We start from the raw sequence: 25,138 nt of genomic DNA, 5'->3' as shown, positions 1-25,138 counted from the left end.
CAACTAAATGTTCATTGTAAATTTTGCTTCCCCACCCTGTATGTATGTATGTATGTATGTATGTATGTATGTATGTATGTATGTACAGGGGTTGGACAAAATAATGGAAACACCTTCTATGATGCCACAATGTTAGGTGTTTCCATTATTTTGTCCAACCCGTGTATGTATGTATGTATGTATGTATGTATATGTATGTGTATATGTATGTATGTATATATGTATATTATCAACAGCTGTCAACATGAAACAAAGATTAACATTATTTCTGATGTCACTTATTGGCAGAGGAACAAACCATTCTTACCTAACTATAGGAAACAAAGGAGAGTCTGAAAACACAGTTGGACATTTAGCCTTTTTATGATTCAAAACACATGAACAAAAACAATATCCTCAGTGTTTTTGCAAACAATGTCTTTGTGTTTGTGTTGTTGGTCAGACAAAACGTCTGATTGTTGAAAACTAAATTAATATAGAAGGGGAGGTCTGTGTTGTTTTATTCAGCTATGTTCTGTCTCTTCAAATAAAAGCACTTGAAGTGGCCCCATGCTGCCTTTTCTGCCTTAGTATCCCATATCGTATACTACACATTAAAATATACATTCACTGTATGTTTTTGTGTGAATAAACGGTATTTTACTTGAAACACTGCCCAGGGTGTGAATATATGTTATATCCGGAAGCTTCATTACCAGTTGGGGAGCCATGTAACCTTGGTAACCAGACAATCTCCCCTCAACTGGCATCTATGTAATACTATATTGTCCCAGTATTGTATAATAATACTGACAACTGTGTACAGTAGTCTGTTCATTGTCCAACACCTTGTGCCTCAATTTAAAAAATAATCTAAGCTGAGAAAGTCAAAATTTGAGGCAAAGATGATAAAGAAACATCTAGTTTTGTGTGGAGCAGCTCAACAGACACCATTTCTTATGGTATGTGATACATAACTTTGACACCAAAATAGCTGCAGTAATAATAATATTAATGTAAGTGTTACCAGAGGTTAAAGCCACTACAATCTGGGCATGTTGAAGCTGCACAGACATCTCTAATCTCTACGCCTCTACATACTCTAAACAATTCTTGGATAGACACAGTTACATTGGTGTCACCACCACTACATTCTGCGTGTAGTATTTTTATTAACATATTTTCACAGTTTGAGTTTAAGAGTTTTACCACGGACTGGTACTTTCTGAACTAGTAGAATTACCTTTTAAATTGACAAACATCATATATGTAAAAAAAAAAAAAAAAAAAAAAAAAGGCATAATTCTAACAGGATCAAAAAAATAACTTGTCTCTCACCATTGATTGTAAATGGTATTAAAGTATGGTATAAATATAAATAGCATAAATATCCCATAATGCAATGCGTGATAACAACAATGGCGATGTGATAACAACTGAAGTCCAAGTCGTATGACATCCAAAAGGCATACGACTTGGACTTCAGTTGTTATCACATCGCCATTGTTGATATCACGCATTGCATTATGGGATATTTATGCTGCCTAAGTGTTCAGAGCTTGCACACTGTAATGTTTACCTGGAAATAGTATGCAGTTCACACACACACTATTGGTTTATTATAATAAAATCACATGTGCTGTTTTAGCTCGCTAATTAGCATTTTTAGCATGAGATAAGGACATATCTCACTGGCACTCCTATTTTTCGAGGCATTTCATTGTACATATTTCGCTAGGGGATGGGTTATGTTCTACGTGTTAGGGTTAGGGGTTAGAGATTAGGGTTTGGGGATAACCGGATTATGATCCGCACTGACACTAGAACATGCATCAGACACATCAGTGACCCAGGACGTAACCCCGCCCCTGGGCAAAATGCCCCCAAAGATAGGAGTCCCATATCTCACATAGGGCACTGCTACCTGTGATTCAATTTGATATTGCCTGGAAAAAGCAGCACCATTGTTATTATCAGGCATTGCATTATGGGATATTTATGCTGCCTGTTTAGAGCAGTGTTTTTCAACCCTGGGGTCGGGACCCCAAGTGGGGTCACATGGAATTCATATGGGGTCGCCTGAAATTTTTAGTAATTGATTAAAAAAATGTAAATAAATTATGAATAAAAATATTTTAATGATTCACTATATATTTCATTATAATTAAAACACCACACGTTTTTCCTACTAAAAATCAAGTTCAAATAAAATGCAGGATGTAACATCTGAGAGGACCAAACAGAGAATGGAAAGATTTCTTCACCGTCCTGGCCCCACTAAGACAGGGGTCACCAATCCTGGTCCTCGACGGCTACTATCCTGCATGTTTTAGTTGTTTCCCTCTCCCAGCACACCTGACGGTCATTGTCAGGCTTCTGCAGAGCCTGATGATAGGCCTATCATTTGAATCAGGTGGGTTGGAAGAGGGCTACATCTAAAACATGCAGGATAGTAGCCCTTGAGGACCAGGGTTGGTGACCCCTGCACTAAGACATCTCTAAGAGAAAAATGTCTCCGTTTTGAATGTCTGGGGTCGCCAGAAATTTGTGATGTTAAAATGGGCCCATGAGCCCAAAAAGGTTGGGAACCAGTGGTTTAGAGCTTGCACACTGTAATGTTTACCTGGAAATAGTATGCAATTCACACACTATTGGTTGGGCTATAGGGCTAGACCACTACCACATCTGGGCCAGTCTGACCACTTCACTGTTTCTAATCCCTGCATATGCCCCCCTCAGGAAAACTGCTCTTACAACCACAAAAACTGTCCAAACCTGGCCTGGTGGGGCCTCTCAGTGGCTGTAGGACTGTTTCAGTAGGACCAACAGGGACATTTTTGAACAGTTAGACCTCAAGGTGTTCACTGACAGTGTTTTATGTTACATTAAATACTGCATAGACACTGTGACTGTGGACAGATGCAGCCAGGTCTACCCCAACCGGAAGTCCTGGGGGAATGGGAGGTCCAGCAGCAAACTGCTAACGGTGATTCAGTCCAATGTTGCCTGGAAAAAACAGCATCATTGTTGTTATCACACATTGCTTTATGGGATATTTATGTTGCCTAAGTGTTCAGAGCATTCATAATGTAATGTTTACCTGGAAATAGTATGCAGTTCACAATCTAAAATCAGGCGCACTGTTTTAGCTCGCTAATTAGCATTTTTATCATGAAATCATAGATATACGTATACACTAGATATCGTGTTCAGCCTTTCAGCATGCATAAATACCACTGCCACATTGGTGTGTAGTTCAAAGGTAAAAAAAATAGTTGTTCAATCAGGCTTCTTTCTTTGTCAGTACCAGCGAAGATGCCGGACTTATGCGCTGCGTACAGTTGATATCTTTGATATTAAATGTCTATAAATGTATTTAAAATGTATTTCCTTGCCAGGAAAATGCACTGTGTACAGTTCAAAGTCTATAGTTCTCTACAAATCCATACAAGACGCTTGTGTGTATGGACCTGCCATGTCTATTGTTCTTTTCCCCAAAAAAGCAGGTAAATGGATCTTCATCTTTGATATCCACTCAGATTGTAAACATAAGAACAGCCTTATACCATACTACAAGAAGTGCAGCCATAGGGGACTGCATAGTTCCATTGAGAAAAAGTGCATTTGGTCAGGCCTCATCTGCAGTTACAGCTGCATAGGAGTGGAACTCTGTTCCAGTGGCTATCAGAGAACTGTCAAGTTATAATGTCTTCAAAATGCACCTAAAAAACTGGTACATTAATAAATGGAGCTGTCAACATTAGAAATGTTCTGGTCCTGTCCCTGTTGTATTTTTTTTTAATATGTCTAAGTGCCAAGTGTATTTTAATATATTTTTTACGTACTTTGACTGATGTGTTATTAATTGTAAATTTTGTTTTGCAAAACTTGTATTGTACTTGTCTGTGTTGGGGTATTTCAAATATTGTTTGAAAGTTATATGTTTATAACCTTATGTTTCCTTTTAGTGTGACAATTTAACATCTGTCCAGGACTGCAGATGAAAAATAGCCATTAGGCTAACTCTGGTGCATTTTCAGCCATGTGTATCAATATACAATGTCCTTGTTAAATAAACCAATTCATTTATCATTTACATAAATGTAAAAAAAAAAAAAAAAAAGTATTTTCCTCGCCTTGAAAATGTATTGTATGTAGTACATTGTCTATAGTTCACTACAATTCTATATTCTACTGTCTATAGTTTGTTATCCAGACTTATAGGAGAAAGCTGTTTAATGTACATTTTTTAGGTCTAACCAGGTTCACCTGTGATTTTAGGGGCTTGTATGACAGTGGTAATGTTAGGGGGCTTATGACCACTGATGGATTGTCAGGGTCTTTTGATGGCAGCTAATATCACTGGCCTATTTTCTGCATGTAGTAGGCGTGTAGTTAATTTTGAATGGAAGAATTGCCTATGTGTGCATTACATTTTCAACATAAAGAAGGCTATATTGACAAAAAACGTGTTCTCCATCATTTTACTCATGGCTCGGTCATAAATACAGGTCTGACATTTGCAACGAACAAAAACATTAAACATCACTTCTCAAATTTTCCGATCCATGGTGATTCAATTCTGTATACACCTTGGCCCTAACTGATGTTCATTCATTTAAAAGGAGCGCTACCCCATACCAAGATGGCGGCTCCACTGATGCATTCGTTCCTATAGACCGCAGTTACCAGCGCAACATCTAGTGTAAATATCTATGGCATGAAATAAGGACATATCTCACTTAGGGCACTGCTAACTGTGATTCAGTCTGATGTTGCCTGGAAACAGCAGCTCAACAATAAGATGGATTACTTGATCATAGATTGACCAGGTGGGATCTCCCATTCTGATCCTGATTAAACTTTCCAAAAATTAATATCAGTGTCTTTTTTATATAGAAGGAATTGTCCATATGCACAGATTTAGAGAGAATCCTAAGATATTTCTGTGTTGTTTATCCGCATTCATCATTTGACTCAAATAAACCCTCAGAACAAAGTAAAGCAGCTAATAACTAATGAGTATGTCACACATGTACCAGTCCCTGTAGGCACACGTTGGCACAACTACTGAAAATGATTTGCCTCATGTCCCAGAGGTGTTGGATGAATCCTCCTCATTTTGTTTGACTGCATCAAAGACTCACCAGAATAGCACCTGCTTTAAACACGTTAGGTAACATGCAGATATCGACGCCGCTGAATCTAGTTACTTTCTCTGATTAAGCGATTCTCAGTCCCGCTGAGCAGTGATGAGCCTTCCAGTCATTGAGCAGCCCTGTGTGGGATGGTAATGTGGGGTGAAATAACTGAGATTGAATATTGATCAGGTGCCTGTGTACAGCCCTGAGGCACCTCAATATAATCACTTCCACACTTGTTCTGTCTCCTTCTGAGCGGAGCTGATTGAGTGATGACTGAGGATGTAACCACACTGCACAGTGTGACTTTACATAATTCAATGCACACACACACACACACACACACACACACACACACACACACAGAAAGCAGTTACACAAGAAGATTAGGTTACATTCAACCAGTGAACCAGATGCATCATAACTTAATTGTTTTGATCGTCAGTTTAAGGAAGGTGCACAACACACAGATAAAATTGCAGGAAAACGCACAGAAATTGAAATGATTTGGACTTTTGGTTTTCATCCACTGGATCCAGCTCTTTTCTCCCCACTGTGCAAGTTTAATTGAACTGTGTCAGCAGTGTTAAAAAAGTGGTGCTCAGGCTGAAAAGGAGAGTGTCTGAGAGGCATATTGATTAGCTGCTCCTGGAGGAAAGGATCCTCCTCATCACACTTCCTGGCAACACCTCCCACAGGGTATCCATCTTAATGTGATATGACAACCCTCAGCCATATCAAAACTAAATCTGGACATTGATTCCGACATTCAATTTCAGTACTGAAAAACACTTTTCCGCTTTCATACGCACAGCCAGATGCAGAGGTGTTTGTCGTGCTGAGCAGGACTCCTGCTGAGGCCTTACATGGGGTGTCGCACGAGCTGAGACCTACTGCTGATAAAAATACATGGTTAGAAAGTTTCTGCCTTTAGTTTTATGTTATTCTGAGACATTTCCATTTCTATTAAAATTCATATTGTCTAAGCACCAAGAAACGTAAAAAAAAAGAAAAAAAAAGAGTCTCAACAATGTCAAAAGAAAAGAAAAAAAAAAGCTGATCGTCTTCCAAGGAGAAAAATAACTTTATGAGGCATGTTTTCCATTACAAGTAATCTCATTTAAAGAAAATAAATCTAACTTTATCTTAATAAGATGCTCCTCTTTATAGTGAGCTACTTTTGATCAGCAACAACTGCATATCATCCCAGGAGCAGAAACAAGGTTGTTCCCTCATTTTAAGAGTTAAACCACTTTAAAAAAAAAAATTCTCTATTTAACAGTATTAAAGCTGCAGGAGCTGAAAACAAAGGAAAACACACCAGATTGTGAAAACACACACATTGCGTCTGCACCTTTCTCCATGGTCCAAATCAACACAGTTCAGTGAGTGTGGAGTCTTTATGTTCTTCCTGTTGTATAGGTTTCCTCTATCAAAAAAAATGTGTATGTAAGGTTGATTCTCCTGTCAAAGTCCTGACTTTTTTTTTTTCTTAATTTAATCTTTATTTTGTAATTAGATAAAATCCGATTGAGATTGATGTCTTTTTTACAAAGGCGACCTGGCCAAGAGGTCAAGCAGCACACATCATACCATAATCAAAAACAGGTTCAAAGATCGGAGATAACAATAAATTTTAAAAAAAGATAGACTGAGATCCTGGGTCCCCTTTAGTATCAGCCCACTGCTCCCGGTGTGTACAAAGAGGGGTTAAATGTGCGACATGGTGGTGCAGTGGTTAGCAATCGTGCCTCACAGCAAGAAGGTCCTGGGTTCAATTCTAACACCAGTCGATGGGGGGTGGGACATTTCTGTGTGGAATTTGCATGTTCTCCTCGTGTCTGCGTGGGTTCTCTCTGGGTACTCCGGCTTCCTCCCACCATCCAAAAACATACACTGATAGGTTAATTGGTTAATCTAAATTGTCCATAGGTGTGAATGTGAGGGTGATTGTTTGTCTCTATATGTCAGCCCTGTGATGAACTGGTGACATGTCCAGGGTGTACCCCGCCTTCACCCCTATGTAGCTGGGATAGGCTCCAAGCGACCCCCATGACCCTAGTGAGGATAAAGCAGGTTCAGAAAATGAATGAAAATGAATAAATACAGATGGCCTGACACTGTTTCATCCTGGTGGGAAAAAGAAAATACACTTCTCCAAGCTTCTGTTTGGAGTCTTTACAACAGTCACAACTGACTGAACCTGATCAGCGATCGGTAATTACAGCTATCCATCATGCATATAACCCCCTACCTGTCTGAAAACACCTGTCATTAAACTAAATTAGCATCACAAGGTATATTTTTAGCAGCATACAATCTGGTATAATTCATGTTTCCTGTCATATCAGTCTAGTTTCAACATGCTGAAAGGTATTTATGGAATTGTTGCACAGTAACAACACTGCAGCTTGTACTGAGCACAATTTGCTTACATTTTAGCATGTTATATGTTATATTTAACTTTAATTCAGCTGTATAACGTGCGGACTCCAGCAAATATATATATATTTTTTTGTAAGGCAGTCCCTAGTTTCCATCTACGGAGGCTGTTTTTGCAGTCTGTATTCCAAATCACAATAAAAAAGAACAGTTTTATGTTAGTTCTCAATAACAGCTAAGGACAGAGGTGTCTGCATTTTATCTGATTCAGCAAATTAAACCGCATAAAGATTTTCTGAGTAGTTGCGGTGCACTTGACAGAGAACGTAGTGTTCAAGTCGTGATGCTTAAAGGAGGGAACATGAGTTCAGCTATTGGCTCAGACCTGAGAAGGCAATAAAAAGGTAGAAAGACGAGAGTTTTGGCAGCAAAAACCAGCAGAGCCATTTAATAGGTGCAGACACTTGGTGCACAAATCTGCTCTGAAGTTTAAAGAATAAATATGTCTGACAGTCCTGACACGACCAAGGCCGACGTGCTGGTGCGCAGTCCATCATTCAGTTCAGTATACAGACTACTAACCACAGATCACTCAGTCTTGGGAGGCTGATGGTCGGCTACGTTATGCATGTGTTGGTTCAGCTGTACTGAATATATAATACGGTTCATGTTCTATTATGGCTGTGAGGAATGTACAGCTAATATTAATACAAATTTCCAACATGTTTCAGACATAAAAGACCTCCAGGCTTTTGCTTTCTTTTTCTGAGTGTGTCTTTTTTTCCCCAACGATGTGATGCATTAGATTTTAATCAAATTTTAACAACAGCAGCACTTGAGAAAGGAGTATGTGATGTGTTGAGTGAAAATAATAAAAAAGATGAAGCAGATGTCACGACAGCTACACAAGATGGAAAAGTATGAAAAAGATAATTGAGAACGTGTTTTTTTTTTTTTTTTGGGCTACTTTTGTTCCATCCTCTGAAAGCTACCATAAAAATGCTTTAATTACTCATACAGTCAAGCAAAAGATGGTTATAGTTGTGGTTTTATCGCCAAGTCTTCAATGGAATATAAAGTCAAGATCAGGTCCGTATATGTTGTTTCGACGAGTGTGAGCATTTTTGTTTTTCTTCCTCAATCTCTATCACTTCCTATTACAACAAAGCCTACTTTTCAACTTTTCAGTAACAGAGTTTTAGGTGCTCGTCCCACACACATAAGCAGAAAACCAGTGAGTTAGTCATTGTCGCTCTAAGCTACAGCAGCGATCTGTCCGTGACTTCACTACAACTGATTTTAAAAGGAGTGTGAGTAAACGGCCGTGTAGTAACTTACATTAAGGTGGGAGTTAAACGAATCTGCATCACTAAAGAGGGTGAGGAACAAGTCAGAGGTATTGAAGAACGTATTTCTCGCTAATATGATTAAGCAAGACTTGTTGGCAGCTGCATACGTTATGTAAGCTTGATGATATATAGAGGAATGATGTGATTATGAGCATACGGCCATGTTGATAGGGTTCCATATTTCATGCCAAATAAAGCTTAAACTCTGGTATTTGAGCTGTCTGAGAAACTCGTATTCTACTTCACTTTTTTAGCTGTTTTTTTAGTGTGCAATTAGCGAATCCCTTCATGGAGGAGCCCACCATGATTAATATCCCAGAAACACGGTCATTAATTTGTTAATTACCATTAATCACGGCCTTTAACAAGCTTTACTTTTACAGATCAATTCTTTTCGTATTTCGGAGAAGACGTACAACTTTATTAGCGGCGCAGAATGAACATCCTCATTTGTGTCTTTAGGCTAAAAATGGGACACTCAATAGAGCTTTGAATGGGAGAGAGAGAGAGACATTGTGTGTTATAATCTGTTTGTCAGGAATCTCCCACCGCCCTCGAACATCACATGCAGGACATGTACATATTTTCCTCTGGTGTACCTACTCAGTGGATGATACAACAATGCACTAACTTCATTTTGTGCTGATAAATAAAGCTGTGGTATTGCTATGTATCGTGGACTAAGGTGCCTCGCAGAGACTAAAAACTATTTTTATCATATTAATGGAGCTACTGTAATTTGAATATCTTGCTTCTGGCTGACACCCACATAGGCTACTGCTACAATTATTTAGCATATATCATGTCTATGCCCTAAATATGAAGTTGTTGGAAGTAGGTTTGGCTGAGCTCAATATAAATAGTGGAAATGGACAAGCAAGGTGAAAGACTTTAAAAGAATGTTTAAAACTAAGATATTCAATAAATATAAAATATCAGGATAAAGTAAGCCAATTATCAGTATGTATTTAAGATTTTGCTTAGATTATATTATTTGTTTTTTCTATATTATTTTGTTTAAAACGGTGCCATCTTGTTATTTTGTTTTGTGCAACTTTCCTTCTTGTAAATAAGGTAGGCATAAATAAGTTGTTGCTTCAGCCTACGACTTTTCGCCCATGTATAATATAGAAATATAAATAAATAAATAAATATAATTTACTGACTTACTTACTTACTTAGAAATCCAAACTGTATGTATGTATATATCATGTTTTGTTACATGGACGAATAACTTACTACTACTACTACTACTACTACTACTACTACTACTACTACTTCTAGCCTTTAAAACGCTCCCTAATTAGCAGGCTATATCTTTATAATGGCTTGAAACATGTTGAGGTTTTATGTCTCTTTGGTGTTAGAATTACTTATGATAACCTCCTAGAACAGGGGTGTCAAACTCATTTTCTTTCAGGGGCCACATTAAGCCCAAATTGATCTTAAGTGGGCTGGACCAGTAAAACAATAACATAATAACCTGTAAATAATGATGGCTCCAAATTTTTCCTCTTTGTTTTAGTGCAATCAAAATTAAATTATAAAAATATGTACATTTGCAAACTATCCAAACAAAAATGAAGTGAATAACCTGAAAAAAACAGAAATTTCTTGAGAAAAATAAGTGCAATTTTAACAATATTACACCTCAACTTACCATTTATATATGCATATTGTGGATTGGATCTACAAAGGCACAAAATATTTAATAACAGGAAGAATAATGTTAAAATTTTGCTTTCAAAATTTCAGGTTTTTCGCATTTTATTGTTAAAAGATAGTTCATAAATGTTAATATTTTCATTGTTTACTGTAAGTTTTTACACTAAAACAAAGAGAAAAATTTGGAGTTGTCATTACTTATTTATAGATGTAATGTAATATTATGTTTTTCACATTAAACTAAGAAAATTTGGAGTCATTATTTATAGGTTATTATGCTATTATTTTAGTTGAGATCACATTGGTCTGTATGTGGAACCTGAACAAAAACGGCTTCGACATCCTTGGTTGTTTATGTCTTAAGTGTAATTTTTGCACTTTGCAAATTCATCCCGTGGGCCGGATTGGACCCTTTGGCGGGCTGGTTTTGGCCCCCGGGCTGCATGTTTGACATCTGTGTCCTAGAATAACATCATTGCTGTGAAATGGGATGCTATTGGAAACAATACCCATGTATCCTACCACTGCTGGTTGTTTGCTAACCTCAGATAACTAAGCTAACAGCTACCTTGGTTTCCATGCTAGCAGCCTGTACGCCACAGACTGCATACAAGTATTGGACAAAAAAAACCTGATGGTACCGATTTTGAATTTCCTCTTTTGAAACCAACATTTTGCATTTTGGCCATCGCCTTTTGAGCTGGAAGTTACAATATTTGAACACATGGGGTGGAGTTAATCAGAGCTAACGGTAGGTAAGCGCTGGCTTATTGACATGATAAAAAGGTAAACTTTAATAAACACTGGGTAACAAAGGTATTTTACTCTGGCACTAAGCACTTGTTAGTGTAAACTATTAATTACAGTGTAATTGTCTGTCAGGAAACAATGTGTTTCATGAAATTAACCCTTTATCGGGCAAGTGACTATTTTTGGTTATTTCTACATACAGTACAAGACAGTTACAGCAAGAGTGACAGTGAGTCAACAATCTCAGGTCCAGTGTGGTCTGCAGGGTCTGTAAGGTCCACCTCTGCATGAACAGTGAGTGTACCTGCTTTGTTAGGTACCGTGAAGTAATGGTACTAATGTAAGGAATGATGTTCAAAGGGAGAATGTGGATGTGGACAGGGGTCTGGATCAGCACTTATGTTGGTCTAATGTTCTACAAGTGATGTTCTAATGTTTTGAAATACATGTTCCTTTCACCTTATGTGTGTTTTTCTTGTATTTTTTATGTATACTTCTTCGATTGTTTTGTTGCCACTTATGGGTAAGAAACCAAATATGGTAACTCCATTGACCTTGATTTTCTGCATAACAACATAAAATTTTGCAAAAGTAATAAAGTCTTGTTATGCCCACCAATAACACACTTAGGTTGAAATATTGAATTTCAGAATATTTCTATGAGTGCCCTATAAAGGGTTAATGTCAAACTCCACCCAAGTAAAACCAATGGGAAAAAAAATAAAAAAATACTGATTTACTGTTTTTAGTTCAATGTAAATCTATGAACCCCAGGACTTTTAGAGCCAACCCTGGAGGCCGTTAGTGGTATTACAACTTCAAGATGCTTCTACATTGTTTTAGTTTCAGACCTGAGGTCCTTCCTCTTTGATGCACACAGATTTTTACTGAGGAAGACTCACGTTGATACTTTCTCCTGAGACCTTCAGTATCTCTTCTGTTCCTCTATAGGTCAATAGTGTACAACAGTAGCTACTGTAGGTGAACCTTTATTTTAGGACTAACTTTCTGCATATTTACCACATACATGTCCCAGTCACGACACGGTGGTGCAGTGGTTAGCAATCGTGCCTCACAGCAAGAAGGTCCTGGGTTCGATTCCAACACCAGTCGATGGGGGGTGGGACCTTTCTGTGTGGAGTATGCATGTTCTCCCCGTGTCTGCGTGGGTTCTCTCCGGGTACTCCGGCTTCCTCCCACCATCCAAAGACATGCACTGATAGGTTAATTGGTTAATCTAAATTGCCCATAGGTGTGAATGTGAGAGTGATTGTTTGTCTCTATATGTTCAGCCCTGCGATGAACTGGCGACTTGTCCAGGGTGTACCCCGCCTTCGCCCCTATGTAGCTGGGATAGGCTCCAAGCGACCCCCGTGACCCTAGTGAGGATAAAGTGGGTTCAGATAATGAATGAATGAATGTCCCTGTCAGTAACCTAACCTAAACTTCACTTCTAATAAAATAAGCCATTTTAATACAGTGAATGAGTGAATGTCATTGGCATAAAACCAATTCAGGCAAACCAATTTCACTGCAGAGACAAAACATCCTCCACTGACAAATTTAACTCTGAAATAAAGGTCTGTTAAGTGTCCACACACACACACACACACACACACACACACACCCAGCTCCACCTTGAAAGCACTATAAATATATATAGCGCAGATAAATATTCCAGCTAAAAATGGGTGACATGCAATTAGCTCTTGTGTGATTCTGTCTTTAAGCAGAGCCACTTGGGTGAAATATGGCCAGCCTGAGGAGCTCTCTCCTTCACCCCCATGGCACGCTCCTACGACTGAGGTGCCAGCAGATTGAGAGTAGTGTCGTGAGGTTTGTAGTTGGCCACGAATCCTTCTTGTCGTTGATTAAATTGTGTTCTGATTCAATCACCGTTTTCAGGTAAATTGAGACACTTATTCAATTACACCATCAACCAATCAGACCAGTTAGTCCAGACATCATGAAACTATTACCTTTGCTAAGGAGGTTATGGGATCACCTGCGTTTATCTGTTTGTCTGCCAGGTGGTTAATGTAAAACCTACTGCAACAATTTCTATAAAAATTGGTGCGCCTTAAAATTTGGAGTCGATCCTGTTTTATTTGTTTTGTGAACAACTTTGTGTGCAAGTGTGGCGGTGCATAATCTCCCACTTCCATGCACTATCTCTCCACCAAATTCTATAAACACTTGTGCAGCAGTTTGTGCATAATCCTACTGACAGACAAAGCCCAAATGCATTGGGCCAGTTGTTCTAAACTGGTCTCTCCTTGGGACCCACATTTTCCCACAGACAAGCTGCAACCCTCTTTGATTCCAACCACGCAGAACGTATTTTTCAAAAATAGACATGATCACTGCATTCAGATCACATTACTCCAATAATAAACTGTGAAAATCACAACTCACTATGTTTGCACACATAATAACTCAGGATCATAAAAACAGCTGTTTTCACTTAATACATGTCATCAAGTGATAAGAGCGTGTGTTTTAATTCAAGAATGTTTTGACATTTTACTTCTCACATCACACACTTTAGTCCCTTTATGTTGTCAGCATTTGTAAAACCATATTTAACCTAATCATGGTTATTTTTGTATAATATGCCAACCAAGGGCAGTATAAGTTTATCTCATGGTGCAGTCACAAATGTATGTGTTACTATGGCAATAACCAGCTACTTTACATCTTTGACACATGTCAGTCAAAATAAAACTCCAATTTAAACAATACAATGCAGCAGAATGATATCTATATATTTGTTTTTATGACCTACTCAGAATGAGGCTGTGTGGCCCATTTCTGGGTCATGAGCCACCAGATGAGAAACCTGGCATTACATCACTACAGGAACTTCATGGAGCTGTGTGCTTTCAACTCACTAGCAAAACAAGTTGTTACGGCATGACTCTTGGCGTGGACCCAAATGCATGAGACTCTCAAGGTTCAGTGGTTAAAGGGATTTATTTTAACAAAAATACAAAAAGGCAAAAACGGATGAACAAAGGGAGGAAGCACAACGTGATCAACAATTAACTAAAAAAACCTAATGAACAAAAGGAGGGAGCACAACACACTCTATATTAAACTAAAAACCTGATAAACAAAAACACATGGATCAAGATTCAAGATACTTGGCACATGAAGTTCTTCACAGGGAAACAGAAACGACACACTGACAACAGACAAAGGGAGAGGGGAGAATATACTGAGGTTTTGCACATACGTCACATGATCATGTGGTTTTCTGTTCACGATGCTATATTGGTAGGCAAGCTTTCCTTGGATCGTACAACATGTTAAACGGTGGACCTGCTAAACTCCTGTGTGCCGTTTATTACTTAGCTTTCACCAAGTATAAATTAGGTGTAAAGACCGCTCAGTTCCATTGGTGGCAGCGGTGGTTCTGTTCTGCCCACGACTGTTTATAGTTATTACCGCGGTTAGCGTAGCTTCTCAGTATAGTTAGCCTGCATGTCTGTTGCGTTTAGCGGCGTAGAAAAAAAGAATTGTCATCATGTGGTACGGTGATGAAGACCCCTTTAAACCTACCAGGAGGACTTCCCCTGACCTATCACCCTAGAGAGAGAGAGAGTGATTGTGAATCTACCTGCTCCCTTTGTCGGCGATGCCAGCCAGAGTTTCCTCAGCTGGAAGTGGCAGTCGGAGCTACGGCGGGCAACACTGGTGAGTTCAGGGGGGAGCTGGTGAGAATACTCCCCACCCGTCTGTGCAAGTCTGCTTTTCTACTATGGGACAGCCTTCCCGATGCGGTCAAGTCAAATTATGCGGCCGTGAAAGAGAAGATGGGATCGGCTTTTGGACAGAGACAGTTAATGGACCGTTTTAGAGCTAACATCGGCTCGTTCACCAGTTCCGGGGCAGAGCCTGGAGGTGTACGCGGCTGAAGTGAGCCGGCTGGTACTCCTGTTTTTGCCTCTGAGTTGCGCACGCATCACTGTTGTTATTAAACATTGAAACTCACCTGTGGTGCCTTTATCACAAGCAGACATACTCACAAATAACAAAACACGCAAACACGAGTCCAAAGAAAAACACGATATAAAGCAACAGTTCTGACTTTCTGGATCCAGATAGTGTGCCTTCCAATATGGCGCTGTAAACAACAATCACATGACCAGTGACGTCAGCTGCAAGTCCTCAGTAGGGAAGGCAGGGATGACAAACAGGTGTGGATAATCACAGAAGGAACACCAGGTGCAGGCAATGAGGGAATCAGGGAAGACAAAGACAAGACTGACAGAGTGCAGACAAAAACAGGAAGGTGACCACCTTCACCAAAATAAAACAGGAAAAGACAAAACCAAAAGCCCTAACCTAATTTAACATAAACGCCGACACATGATACAAGTGGTGTCATGCACAACAAACCCCGCCCCTCGCACATACTGTCACTTATTTTGGCATTGATCCAGCTGATGTCATCATGTCTATGCATGTGCTGATGTCAGCATATCTGTGTGTCCTGATATAATCATGTCTATATACATATGGTGATGTCAGCATGTATGTGCCGATGTCAGCATTTGAACCAAAAAAGTAATAACATTGAGATTACTGTAAGAAAGATTTTGTGTTGTTTCAGTTATATACAATATATGCCTTACCTTTATGTCAAAGTGATGTATAACAATTGCCTCTACATATGGGCCAAGTTCGAAGTAAATTGAAACAAAATTGATGTTTCTATAGACATTTGAAATTTCGCCCATTATAAGTAAATGGGCAAAAAAAATTTCTCAAAAATTCATAAAAAATTTTAACTGAGTGTGTAGGTGTGTGTGTGTGTGTGTGTGTGTGTGTGTGTGAGAGTGTGTGTGTTATCCATGACATTGGAATAATATATTTTAACCTCTTCTCATGACATGAAATGTGAAGGCTGATTATGATAAGGTGTAACTGGTAATCAGTTCTATGAGTAGTTAGAGTTCTTTATCAATTGTGGATTTATCGGCGTACTCGGTGCTACACCCCCTGTTTGAACACGTAAAATGATGAAAAAATTGCAAGCATTCCAGCTGGGATTTGAACATCGTTCTTAGCATTACTGAGCTATTTGTCCACATGTACATCGGGGTGCAAATTTATGCGTCCAAAGGCTCTCCTATCTCTTCTATTTCGGTGGGGGGGTTCTACTGCACATGCATCATTTATGATGAGAGTCTGTATGTAACTCAAAAGTAATACCAAAGTCATGTAACACATTACAATTCTGAAACAGTAATATTGTAAGGTAAGGAATTACTTTTAAATAACAGTAACAAGTAGTCTGTAATGTATTATAGTTTGGAAGTAACTTGCACAACACTGATAAATAGGAATTAAAGAAATGAATGTGTCTGAAAACACAATTATTCCAACTTTATGGGCAACAGTACGTAAGAAATCCAATTTTGGTTTCAGAATCAAATGTGCATGTCATAATTAAATTTCTACAGATGTGGGTATCAGAATGATTCTCTTTAGCCTCTCTTGGTTTTGACATAAATCACTCACAAATTACATTAATTTAATGTGAGGTTTACACATTCACAGCATGTGGAAAAAAAATCATTACTTGGTTTTCATGTGCTTAAACAAACTACTTTTATTGTCTAAACCTTCAAAAAACACGAGTCAGTTTTTGTATCCCACACACCTCCTTCTAACTGAGGAAAGGCAAAAAGTAGAGCAGATTATTCACTAACAAATTAGATTGGCATTATATGTATGTGAGGTTTCCAGAAATGCACAATGGTGACATTTTATTCTGCGAATAGGTTGCCAAGTGGGTTAGTTTGTCTCACAAAAAAGAGACGCCTGTTAATGTATGTCATGTGGGTCAATACACAGTGATAAAAGATAAAAACAAACAAAAAAAAGTTATTTTCTTTATGCAAAGCAGTCAGGTTAAACAGATGGAATGCAGTCCCTTGAATGTAAAAGCATTAAAGGAAGAACACCACTTGAAAAAAATCAACACTTTTCTTCAGATTCCTCAAAGACAGTTATTTCTAAAAGCTCTTATGTGTCTATAATCCCCTATGCTCCTCTATCTGTGCTGCCGTGAAAGACTGCCTTTAATACAACACATGAAAAGGCAAGGAGCTGAGTGCTGTCATGTGATGTCGGTTTCTGCATGCTAGCTGACGCAGATGTGACGTCACCGCCTGCTGAATGGGTGCCATTGACAGGTTAGCGGGGACAGTTCGCTAAATGGAAAGCATCAATAAAATCAATTGCTGACCATGCTAGAGGGACTGAAAACCCTTATTTGCAGGCTGAGACAGTCCTTCCCTTCTTGTGGAGAACCAGTTGGGACCTTTCCCACCACCCCATAAACCCGATTGATGGCTATTCAGATCAATCTAGGTTTGTCAAGTGGGTCAACACTTTCAGCTATTCTCAGAAAAGTTGAGGATTTCATTACCGTATGAAGAATTTGATGGAAATGCCATGCTTACGAAGAAGCCATAATCATATTTGTGTTGTAATTGTCTGAGAGATTCTAGTCTGGTTGAGAAATAGAGTGTCACAGTTGGGGACTTTCATTCGTAAATAGTATTTTTATTGCATGAATGCTATCATCAGTGAACTGGATGATAAAAAGTAATAAAAAAAACCCCTAATCCAATCTCAAATAGGCTGTTTAGACAGACTCTGAAGCGGATAACTGCTTCATTTTACTTTGCTTATCCCACTTAAAACTCCATAAATCCAGGTTGAGCTCTAAATGACACACCTTCATCTTTTCCTCACAGGGTGTCAAATCGGGGACACCACACTAAATGGCTAATTCCTAACGGTGTGACTCTCGGTAACTGATTAGGATATTTCTGAACCAAGCCATGAGGATGTATACACAGAGAAGACAAACTTAGAAAGAGCTAAACTCGGTCAGTGTTCATTCAGAGCAGCAGCCGAGGCGAGCAAATAGAGGTCATGCAGACGAGGTAACAGGGTCTGAATACTGTAACACAAAGGCCATAGGAGGAAAAAATGACAAAATACCAGAGGACTGGATGTTGCACAGGTCAGTGTGGAGATCAAATGACTTATTGTGGTGGAAAACAACAAAGGACAAGTGGTAAATAGTAGGAAAGAGCAGAGGGAGGATAGTGGACCAACTTCAGTTACATCAACCCTACGTCTTGAAAATAGAACCAATGGCCCTGAATCTCACCGGCATGTTCTATAAAGAATCAACAACTTGAATTTGCAATGTTAGAGTTGATGCAGGAGATCAATCTCCCAATAGAAGTGGGTGGTACTTTCACTGGAGGATAAGCCAACTAATGAAATGAAAGTCCATACATGACTTCCTATCAGTGCTCAGTAGTAACTATATTGATATCTCTAACCATTTCCATTATTATAAGCCATCAAAATATAGCCCATAATAAGTAAAGGCAAATTTCTAATATTTCAAAAATTCCTAAAAAAAAAAATCAAAATTGATCAAAACTATGAACAAACTTTGTAGACATTGTCTCAAGGAAGCTACATAAAAAATTGAAATGAATCCATTTAGTAGTTTCAGAGAAGATGTTTGAAGAAATTGCTAATGAAGATGATGACAATAATGGGCAAACACCAAAATGATGAAGAAGACAATGACAAAGACAATGACAGACACAGCTCCTTCACAATAGATCATGGCCTATCAGCTGGTGAGCTAAGAAGCACATTCATATGCATATCAATACCTTGATTTTATTGCACGAAACAGCATTTTTCAATAATGGCTCTGCATATTACCATAAATTATACAATTAGCTTTGAAAAGATGGTTTGTTTCATGTATAAGGGATTTTATATGGTATTGGTATAGAAAACTATCACCAACTAACAGCAGGGGGAGTCATAAATCAGAACATACTGATTGTTACCAAAACCACCATTAAATGCTACGTCTCCAAAGACTGTATCACTCACTGAATAAAGTTTAAAGCTCATTGTTTGCACACATCTGTATTATGGCTTCGTCTTCTGCTTCATGCATAACTCAGGAAATCAGTCAAAATCACACTGTGTCTTATAATCTTTATGTGTTGTGTCAGCTGATAGTTTACATCAGAGGTCACCAACCCTGGTCCTCGAGATCTACTATCCTGCATGTTTTAGATGTATCCCTCTTCCAACACACCTGATTCAACTGATAAGCCTATCATCAAGCTCTGCAGAAGCCTGATAAAGACCATCAGGTATGTTGGAAGAGGGGAAACATCTAAAACAGGGGTCTCAAACTCATTTTCTTTCGATTTGATCTCAAGTGGGCCGGACCAGTAAAATAATAACGTAATACCCTGTAAATAATGACAACTCCAAATTTTTGTGTTGGTTTTAGTGCAAAAAAAACCAATTCAATTATGAAAATACTTACTGTCCAAAAAAATAAAATAAAGTAAATAACCTGGAAAACCTGAAATTTCCTCTACATGCCATCTGTAAGCCCATAGTGATTTTAAAAACAACTAATAACTTTATTTTATTATTTCTCTATCACTAAAACTCATTGAATGAGACAAAGAAGAGGAAAAATAAAGGCTGTATTAGGATGTGATGATTAGGGATGGGAATCGAGGACCAGTTCTTTTTGAGAACCGGTTCCCAGTAGCTCGATTCCTTGGAATCGTTTGCCTGCCCACTTAACGATTCTGCTTATTGATTCCGCCTTCGTTGTGCATGCACGATGTCACGCATACGCTGCATTGTTTTGGTCAGAACGTAGCCAAAATGGCGTTGAGGCAGAAACTGATGACACCAGGCCCACTTACTTGGAACACTGTCAAAGCTTCCATGTCTCCAAAAAGGTGGAATCCCCCCAATATCCTAACATTTGTCCACAGCATGTGAATCATTTACAGGAATGTCACGTATTTGATACTCTGCTTAGCGGCACCTGTGAATGTAGTGGCAGAGTGAACGCCGGGCTGGTTCCGGTTCCGGTGTGGGCAACAAATGTCGTAACTCCTCAAATACAAGTTTCTGAAGGTAAGAAAGGAAAGGAAATGAGGTGCACAGCAATGGGAGACAAGCCAAGCTGAGTCGAACCGGTTCCACGTAGTAGAAATGCGAGAGGAATTAGTAAAGCGTCATTAGTTTCACTTTCACTGTACACCCCCCCGCACCAGGCCCAGCGTAATCTGTTATTATTATTTGTACATACTGTATATGTTATGTTTTCTGTGCAGAGATGGAAATATAAAAGACAGTTCATGCAAACACACCTGTTTGTACTCTTTTATTCCCCCACACAATGAGAATTGATAAGAGAATCGATAAGGAATCGGATCGATAAGCAATATCGATAATGGAATCGGAATCATTAAATTCTTCATGATTCCCATCCCTAGTGATGATTAAGAATTTAGTTTTGCCTTGGCTGTTTTCTGATCATAACTTGGTCTTATATGAATGTTCTGTATTGTATTGAAATGATTTCCACTGGAAACAAATGACCCAGGATTGAACTTAAACATTAAAAAGTGAGATATTGTTCATTGTTTCAGAATGTGTAAAGAAATGTATTATCTGTGAACAATTATGTTCATGTTCAGGGAGGAGTAACAGTTGAATGACTTTGAAACCATGTGGATTATAAACTTACAGTTACACTGAACACAGGGTGCATTATGATTATAACAATAGGTAAGAGTTGGAATGGTGAATAATATTTTAGTAAGATGGTCATTCAAAGTGTGTGGAGGAAAAAGGAACATCAAAACTCCATTAGGATTTGCAGTGAATAGAACACCTTTACTGTCAGACAGCAGGTTTCAGCCAGTGGACTTCATCAAGGTCATCATAACAACAATAACATATTACAAAGAATATTTACTACATAGTGTAATGTAGCAGAAAAAGTACAAATAGGGAAAAAGACAGTCCGTATTCCAGCTACATGCCAGAGTTCCTACAGCTCAAGGAAACCTGTATTTAAGAATTTTTCAGTGTCGCTCTTTCACTGAAATGAAAAGGCCAGCCTTCAAATAAACAGAACTGGAGAAAAAAAAATGCTTCAGTTACTTAGGACTCCACATGTTTACTGTAAAATGAAATGTGACTTTTTTTTTTTTTTTTTTTGTCATATGATTGTTGTTGGTTCCACTGTCCGGATCTGTTGGAAGTTAATGCATGTGCTAATTTTTGAAATAACAGAGGAAGATAAAGCCCTCCTTTTAATGCAGTTTAAGGCTTTATTTCTACATGAATGAATTAATTGCCTTTTAAGACTTTGCACATATCAGCCAATGGAGCACTTTCTAAAAGACATACGGTCATGTGGCACGGAGCCAGATGTCACTGAGAGGAAAGGGGAGAGTCCACTAGAGGACATGAAATGACAGGATGCATTCAGACGAACGGACAAGGACAGAAAATATGAAGATAATTAAAGTCAACTTGGTGAAATTGTGAGTTTGAAAATATTGTCTGGTGGACCGCTTCACACACTGCAGAAGAGAGACACATAACTGGGCCTTCTGTCGTCTGCATGATCATATCTTTAGTGCAACGAAGTGTAGGAAATCTCACTAATACATTCTGCAGTGTAGAGAAGACTGCATTAATGAATTTTAAAAGGTGACCAGAGTTAAGCCTTCCTTGGCACAGCAACACAAAGTCTGCAGGTCTGTTAAAACCCCGACACTTAATTGAACAAAACAGCTTGAGATAGTGCTGCAATTTGACTAGAGAACGGAGCAAAGTCTGCAGCAGTTTCTAGTTTTTATTGCGAAAAATGCACTTGGATGTTAGTTACTGGTGATATTTTGGACATTTGAAGGTTCGATGTGTTAGTTGTGTGTGTGCCCTCCTGCAACTTTGTGTTTAAGCTAATAATAGTCTTGGTTGCCCACATTGATGATAACAGAGGATTTGCATGTTTTGTTTTTTTTTTATTATTATTTGTGTAAATCCTTATGCTTGCTCCTCAGTGCATCTCCTCCACCTCTTTACAGCTGTGACAGTGCCCAAAACTAGCTACCAATACCCTAAAAATGGAGTTAGCTAATATCAACAAAAGATCCAAGCACAAAACAGAAACAAATGTTATCACCCACAACAAACCCCTCCCCTTCACATGTATTGTAGTTTATTTTAGGCATCGATCCAGCGGATGTCATCATGTCTATGCATGTGCTGATGTCAGTATATCAGTTGCCTCTATATATGTGCCAAATTTGAAGTAAATTGAAACAAAACTGATGTTTTTATAGACATTTGAAATTTTGCCCATTATAAGTAAATGGGTGAAGAAAAAATAATTTAAAAATTCATTAAAAATTTTAACTTTGACCTACTTCTTGCCAAATGTAACCACATGTAGTCTGGGCCACTGGCAATCTATAAACCCAATTTGGTGTGAATTCAACCAATAGTTTTGCTGCGACAGACATGTGAAATTTTGCCCATTTTAAGTAAAGGGGGGGTTAAAAATTCATAAAAAATTTAAACTTTGAGCTACGTTTCCCAAAATGTAATGACATCTATTCTGGGTCACTGGCAATCTATAAACCTAATTTGGTATGAATTCAATAAACAGTTTTGCTGCTAGAGTGCTAACAAACAAACAAAGAAAACGAACCAAAAACAATACCCCTTGCCTCCCCTTTGGGGGGTGGGGTAACAAACAAGAACCACTAACCACTTTTCCACTATCAGCAGTATCAGCTTGACATGTATAAACACACTAATCACAGCTACCTGACGTAATTAGTGGGCTAGCTAGCAAACTATATAAATCAATATGAGTTAATGCTAACCACAGCTAATGCAGCAAAGTTGAACCTAGTGTGTTCAGCAACTGAGCACTTCATGAAGAAATCCATAATGCCATTGTTAGTGTAATTTATCTCCGTAACCCCTAGGGCCTGCTCTAGTATTATTCACATTTGTACCACTAAACATAAAAAATGTGCTGTTTAAAAGCAAGCTCTAAAATAATATTATTATACAATCATATTATATTGTACTTTCACTGAGCTAGTTTTTCACCTAGGCTACATCTGACATAATTATTGATATCAAATACTGATTCATTTTTAAATATTTTAACCGTTTAAATGCCAGGTTTTTGTCATGAAACCACCATGTTTTTAGATAAAATATATTTAGACTTCATGTAGGAGCTGATATGGAAATGCATGAACACAGACAAAATTATCCAAAAATTAAGAATGAAAAGTGTATAAAATGCTCCCAACAATCCTGCAAAGGTTAAAGCTGCATCGGACTTTTGTCATTAATTTTTCATCAAATCTGTAAAACCCCAGCCATAGCCTAAGTATCACAAATCTGTAAATCTTCCATGATTACGCACCTTAATCTCTTCCCTCACTGTACTCCACCATAAACAACCCATGTGTTTACAAACTGAGCCGGTAGGTCACTTGGGCATTTTCAGAAATTTGTCGCGAAGTGTACTGTGGGACGCGGAGCTCCACACAGCTGCAGTAGCAAGAGGCAATGAAGCATATCTGTGTTTGTTGCTGCTGTGGCCATAATGCCGCTGCATGGACCTCCGTTTCCCACAGTGCTTGTCGCGGCAAATTTCCGAAAATGCCCGAGTGACCTACTGTCTCTGTTTGTAAACAAATGGATTATTTCTGGTGGAGTACACTTCCAAATTGTTCACCGTGAGGGAAGAGATTCAGATGTGTAGTCACAGAAAGACTTACGGATTTGTGATACTTAGGCTATGACTTGGGTTTTACAGATCTGATTAAAAATTGCTGACGAAAGTCATACGCAACTTTCAACATAATTATGGCAGAGCTGCCTGTCAGGGAGAAAAATATGTTTTCTTCAATAAACAGGAGCTCAGTGTCAGACTCAACAGCTGAGCTAACACTAGTAAAGCAGGGGTGTCAAACTCATTTCAGTTCAGGGGCTACATTCAGCCTAATATGATCTAAGGTGGGCCGGACCAGTAAAATAATATAAATAATAGGTTAAAAACTTATAAATAATGTCAACACCAAAGTTTTCTCTATGTTTTTGAGTGAAAAAAGTTAAATTATCTAAAGAAAATGTTTACATCTACGAACTGTACTTAAACATAGCATAAACAAATAAGAACAACCTGAAAATTCTTAAGAAAAGTAAGTGGAATTTTAACAATATTACTCCTTAGTTTATCATTTATACATGTGAATCACAACTTACAGATCACAGTGGATCTACAAATTCACAAAATATTTAGTAACAGGCAGAATATTGGGAAAATTCTACATACGACTCTTGAGAAATTTCATATTGTTCATATGTGTTCAGGTTATTCACATTTTTTGCAAAAGGATAGTCTGTAAATATAAGCATTTTTTGTGAAATTTTACTTTTTTTACACTAAAAATTTTTTGCAGTTTTCATTATTTTTAGGTTGTTATAATTGTGTTTTACTAGTCTGACCCATTTCAGACTCAACTGATCCAAAATGATCCTCACATCCTTGATTGTTAATATCTTTATTGTAATGTTTGATTTCACAAATACATCCCAGGGGCTGGATTGGACCCTTTGGCGGGCCGGATTTGGTCCCCGGGCCGCATGTTTGACACCTGTGTAGTAAAGCATGAACTGCATGGAAGACAAACATGGCGCTCACCTGTCAATCACAGCAGCCACTCCCTTAATTATGCAAAATATTTTGTAAATGGATAATCCAGTAATGTAATATAATCTGCACAGATGAGTTATGTCAACATTCACCCCCGTACCACTGACATAAATGGGGGAATTAATTATAGAGATCTTATTTTTTTGTGACTGCCTGTCAAATGTTTATTTCAGCATATTTTCATTTGGCCATTTTGCGTCTCCTTTGGAGCCTCTAGTGGACATTCAACGTTCAGCAGATTCCAA

At 38.3% G+C, this 25,138-nt stretch overlaps 1 long non-coding RNA gene across 1 annotated transcript in view; it reads left to right on the top strand.

Annotated features, from left to right (window-relative positions):
- Positions 1-20,184, top strand: part of LOC115427354 (uncharacterized) — a 22,798-nt gene extending 2,614 nt beyond the window's left edge. Inside the window, exons 2-4 of the long non-coding RNA XR_003936481.1 lie at positions 6,115-6,118; positions 11,532-11,536; positions 20,027-20,184. This is a non-coding gene — a long non-coding RNA (uncharacterized LOC115427354). The remainder of the gene's footprint in view (positions 1-6,114; positions 6,119-11,531; positions 11,537-20,026) is intronic.
- Positions 20,185-25,138: the final 4,954 nt, after the last annotated feature.

The sequence above is a fragment of the Sphaeramia orbicularis genome, chromosome 10 (genome assembly GCF_902148855.1).
Source record: "Sphaeramia orbicularis chromosome 10, fSphaOr1.1, whole genome shotgun sequence".
NCBI classification, from domain to species: domain Eukaryota; kingdom Metazoa; phylum Chordata; class Actinopteri; order Kurtiformes; family Apogonidae; genus Sphaeramia; species Sphaeramia orbicularis.
The sequence above is the reverse complement of the archived record's forward strand: the minus strand, read 5'-3'. Positions and strand labels throughout refer to the sequence as shown.